Source organism: Bidens hawaiensis, unplaced genomic scaffold (genome assembly GCF_021521415.1).
Source record: "Bidens hawaiensis isolate Kalapana, Puna unplaced genomic scaffold, B.hawaiensis_p1.1 tig00047355_1, whole genome shotgun sequence".
NCBI lineage: Eukaryota > Viridiplantae > Streptophyta > Magnoliopsida > Asterales > Asteraceae > Bidens > Bidens hawaiensis.
The window spans coordinates 23,359-29,358 of record NW_027498446.1 but is presented as its reverse complement, the minus strand read 5'-3'; positions in this window follow the sequence as shown (position 1 = coordinate 29,358).

Sequence of the window (6,000 nt, the reverse complement as noted above, 5' to 3'; positions counted from 1 at the left end):
TCATTGTCATGTTTGGTTACCATGTAAGAATGAAATGATTAATCACTTTATTATTATTTTTTTTATTAACATATTTATTAGTAATAATATTAAAATAAATAAACAAATAATTTTAACAATAATATGAATATTCATAATAACTAATTTTTGGACCCTCGTGCTGCAACGGGATCTTTAAACTGAATAAAAATAATCGTAACAATGTGGAATCACGTATGTGCGTTGTGAAATGTTAACTTGTCACATTAAAAGAAAAACTTATATTAATAATGTAGTAATAGTTCTAAATGAATAATTATATAATAATAATATAATTAATAACTATAATTGGAAAATAATAATAATAATAATAATAATAATAATATCATTATAATTATATAATACTAATATTGATGTTTGACTCTTTTGACTTTTACATTCCTTGAAGGAATGAAAAAAAAAACACACATACCCAAAGTAATGAAAATCCTAAAAAAAGGAGTTTCATTCCTTGTGGAATGATTTATTCCATTCATATATGGTAACCAAACAAGCTTTTTTGCATTCCTTTGGAATGACTCATACATTCCACCTTCCATTCCTCCATAACAAACACTACCTAAGTATTTTAATTAATTTTATTTTTGAATTATTTAAATGTTAAGAAAAATAGAGAAATGGTAGTTATATTTGGAAAATAAGAGAATCGTCCAATAGGAAAGGGCCAAGTGGAGGCAAACTAATTTGTTTTAATAGTATAGTAGGATATATAATTACACTACTTGAAATTGAAAATTACTCTAATTTTAATAAAATTACATTACTTAAAATTGAAAATTACTTTAGATTTTTGTTTACTTATAATCCAGTAACATAGTTACTCTACTTATGATAAAAGGTACTCTAGTTATATGTTTAGGTCAAAACAAGCACAAAACAACAAAAACCCGTAGCTGCAGCTGATGCTGCTCGCGCTACGCGACGGGATTGGGTGTCCCCCGTCGCGCGGCGCGACGGGGTTGATTTCCTGATTTCCCAACTTTTGTTATTTGGCAGATTTAGTCCTTGTAGTTCGTTTTAAGTGATTTTTACGCGTTTTAAAGACCGAAATGAATGTTTTCAAGACCCAACAAGTGTAAAACAATATTGTAACATAAAATCCATAATTTTGATTATATCCAAGGTTTCGGTTTACAAAACAGTTCAGTTTACGTGGTAAAACAAATGCAAAACGAATACAAACAAGACGCGAAATTGACGAATGTCACACTATCCCCTACTTTAGGAGATTTCGTCCCGAAATTGAGATGAAGATGACGATTCAAACAAATGTGGATACTTCTCTTTCATTGTGTCTTCTCGTTCCCAAGTAAATTATGCGCCACGCCGTGATTCTCATCGAACTTTAACTAACCGAATACGACTACGCTTGGTTTTCTTCTCGTTGCGATCCATGATCTCAACGGGTCGTTCTACCATGATCATCGACTCATCGACATGTAATTCGCGAGAGGTATATGAAGATTTCCCTCGGCTAGGCAATTTTTGAGATTCGAAACACGAAATGTCGGATGAACACCGGCAAGTTCTTGTGGTAATTCGAGTCGATAAGCTACTTTCCCTACATGCTCAAGGATTTTGAAAGGACCAACGAAACGAGGAGCTAGCTTACCCTTCTTTCCGAAACGGACTACCCCCTTCCAAGGAGATACTTTTAGAATGACAAGATCGTCAACATTAAATTCGATAGGTTTTCGCCGTTTGTCGGCGTAACTCTTTTGTAGACTTCTAGCGGCTATGAGGTTCTTACGGATTTGATCGATCACATCGGTAGCTTCTTGGACCATTTTGGGTCCCGTGATTTGAGCTTCACCGATTTCGTTCCAACTAATCGGAGAACGACATTTACGACCTTAAAGAGCTTGAAAAGGAGCCATATCAATGCTAGAATGGTAGCTATTGTTATAGGAGAACTCGATGAACGGAAGATGAGAATCTCAATTCCCACCGAAATCAAATACACACGCTCGTAGCATATCCTCGAGTGTTTGAATCGTACGTTCAGATTGACCGTCCGTTTGAGGATGATAAGCGGTGCTAAGATCGAGACGTGTTCCCAAAGCTTCTTGAAGAGATCGCCAAAAATGAGAGGTAAAACGGGCATCGCGGTCGGAGATGATTGACAATGGTAAACCGTGTCGACACACAATTTCCAGAACATAGATTTGAGCAAGCTGCCCGACAAAATACTTTTCGCGGATCGGAATGAAATGAGCAGATTTGGTTAATCGATCGATGATCACCCAATTACTATCGTTGCCTTTTTGGGTGTTGGGTAATTTGGTGATAAAGTCCATAGCAATGTCTTCCCATTTCCAAACGAGAATCGGTGGTTGCTCGAGTAGACCAAAAGGTTTTTGATGTTTGGCTTTGACTTTTGAGCAAGTAAGACATTTAGATACATACAACGCTACGTCCTTTTTCATACCCGGCCACCAAAAGGTAGCACGAAGATCAAAATACATCTTATCCGCACCGGGATGAACGGAATACCGCGAATTGTGAGCTTCTTCGAGTATACAAGTACGAAGATCATCGTGATCGGGAACCCACAAACGGTTAAAAAAGTACAAAAGACCATCGGGTTTGGTTTCGAGTTGAAGCTCAGCTCCACATGACATTTCGTCCTACATATTACCTTCTTCGACGGAGGTACGTTGAGCTTGGAAGATACGGATTTGGAGATCGGTTTGAACAACAACGCTTAGAAGCAATACATATTTAACATTAATCTTTCGACATAGGGCGTCGGCGACAACATTCGCTTTACCGGGATGGTAGCGAATTTCGCAATCATAATCACTAAGTAATTAGGCCCATCGTCGTTGTCTCATGTTGAGATCATTTTGGTCAAAAATATGTTAAAGGCTTTTATGATCGGTAAAAACCACACATTTCGTACCATAAAGGTAATGTCTCCAGATTTTGAGAGCGAAAACTATGGCACCAAGTTCGAGATCGTGAGTCGTATAGTTCTTCTCGTTTACCTTTAATTGTCTTGATGCGTATGCGATGGCTTGACCTCGTTGCATGAGAACACAACCAAGGCCTTGATGGGATGCATCGCAAAATACAACAAAATCGTCTTTTCCATCGGGAAGGGTTAGAACGGGAGCATTGCAAAGCATGTCGTTGAGAGTACAAAAGGTTTCCTCTTGCTTTGAACCCCAAACGAATGGTTTCCCTTTGTGAGTGAGGGAGGTAAGAGGCAAAGAGATCTTGGAAAAATTCCGAATGAAACACCGATAATATCCGGCCAAACCGAGGAAGGATCGAATTTCCATGGGAGTCGTTGGAGTTTTCCAATCCTTAGCGGCCTCAATTTTAGCGAGATCAACATGAATACCTTTGTCGTTTATGATGTGTCTTATTAATTGAACTTCCTCGAGCCAAAATTCACATTTGGAGAATTTGGCGTAGAGTCGTTCGTTTCTAAGGAGCTCGAGAATGGAACGCAAATGATGTTCATGTTCGGTTTTGGATTTAGAAAAGATGGGGATGTCATCAATAAAGACAAGAACGAATTTATCGAGGAATGGTTTGCAAACGCGGTTCATGAGGTCCATAAATACCGTGGGTGCATTTGTTAACCCGAAGAGCATAACCAAAAATTCAAAATGTCCATATTGAGTACGGAAAGTGGTTTTAGGAATGTCTTCTTCGCGACCACGCAATTGATGGTAACCCGATCGAAGATCGATTTTGGAAAAACAAGTTGCGCCTTGAAGTTGGTCGAATAAGTCATCGATTTGTGGCAAGGGATAACGATTTTTGATGGTGAGTTTGTTAAGCTCTAGATAATCGATGCACATACGAAACGAACCATCCTCCTTTTTCACGAATAGAACGGGAGCACACCAAGGAGAAGAGTTTGGACGAATGAAGCCTTTATCGGAAAGTTCTTCGAGTAGGTTTGATAATTCTTGCATTTCCAACGGGGCTAGACGATAAGGAGCCTTGGCCACGGGCATCGCGCCGGGCACAAGATCGATACGGAATTCAATCGAACGAACGAGCGGAAGACCGGTGACATCATCGGGAAAGACGTCGAGGAAATCACGGACGATGGAAATATCTTGGATTTTCCTTTCCTTATTGTCTTTTGTTATCGCGAGAGCTAGAAACGGAACATACTTTTGGTGTAAGTACTTTTTTGTTTGAGCGCACGACATAAGGTTTAAACTTCGAGAGGTAGTGTTACCAAAGACTTTAATTATTTTACCGTTGACTATCGGAATGCGAATAAATTTATCGAAACAAAAGACTTCGGCACGGTGCAAAGATAACCAATCCATGCCTACTATGAGATTGAAGCTTCCCATTTGCATCGGGATGAGATCGATGGAGAATTTATGCTTGGAGAGAATGAGAGAACAATCGCGAACGACATAATTGATGGTAATAGAATTGCCATTGGCGACTTCGACGGAGAATGGTCGGGAAATCTTAGTTCGAGGCGTAGCAAGTTTCGACTCGAATTTCAAATAAATAAAACATCTATCGGCACCGGTATCAAATAAAATAGTAGCCAAATGATAGTTCACCAAAAACATACCGTTCACGACATCATTTGCCACTTGAGCTTGATTTGCGTTCATCATGAAAGCTCGCCCTTGATTACCATGGTTGACTTGAGGTGCTTGTTGTGGAGGTGTGGTGATGCTTGGATAGCTTGGATGGGTTGGATGAGTGGTGCATTGTGTTGGGGAATTTGGGGTTGGTAAGTTTGGACTTGGTAGACTTGGGTTTGGTAGTAGGGTACGGTCATGGTTTGGGCTTGGTTTGCAAAAGTTAAACGTGGCCAATTGTTGCGGAAATGGTTAGGATCACCACAATTAAAGCAAGCTCGGGGTTGTTGAGGTTGGTTTGGTGGGTAGGGTGCATATCGGTTTTGGGCATTTTAGGGAAAGGTTCTTGGTTGGTCTGGTTGGTTAGGTTGGGTTCGTTGGGTGGATCGGCATGTGGTGTGGAGATGACCAAGTCGGTTACAAATGGTACAATGGTGACAAGGCATATTTGGTGGGTGATTAAGTTGGCAAGTGTTGCAAAGCGGGGCGGTACCGGTATAGGGTATTCGGTTTGGTGGTGGAGCTTGAGTTTGTTGTTGAGGTTGGGTAACGGCAAAGTTTCGGTAGTTGGATTTGGGTTTCTTGTTGTTGTTGTTGTTGTTTTTGTGGTGACGGGATGAGTTGGAGTAGTTAATGGCTTGTGGTGCGGGTTCAACCTTGGCTTGCGGTGCGGACTCGGGCTTGGCATTCTCACTCGGTTTCTTGAGGGTTAATGTACACGCCTTCACATGATTTTCCAATAGCGCACCGGAAAATGTGATGGCGTCCTTAAGATTCACGGGTTTGCTACTCATAACGGAGTCCCGGATTTCCATCGGTAAGCCCCAATGTATTTATCAATTTCACGTTCGGTTGGGGTAACCAAATGAGGGACAAGAATGCTCAACTCGTGAAAACGGAGTGAATAAGCGGCGTTATCACCACTTTATTGTTTTACGTTTCAAAATTCTTCATCAAGCTTTTGGAGCTCGTGTTTGGGACATAATTTCTTCATCATAAGCGCCTTGAAATCGACCTATGGAAGAGACATAGCCGTATCCAAACCTTGGAGGTGCATAACACTATCCCACCATGTTAGAGCGGTTTATCGAAACATTCTTGACGCGAAATTTGTCTTTTTCGCGTCGGAGCATTTGCTGTGTAAGAACACACTCTCGGTCGATTCGAACCATTGCAACAAGGTAGTCGCACAATTTGTTCCAAGGAACTCGAACGGGTTGGCACTAGTAAATTGCTTGTACAAGTAAGCTGTGGGTTTGGGTTCAACGGGTGCGGGTTGGGTAGCTTGGATTTGGGTTGTAAGTTCGGGAATCAACGCGGCCATTTGCTTGACGACGAAAGCAGCCATACGTCGGTTGGAGTTCTTGCGTGGATGACGGCTAACCGGAGGCAT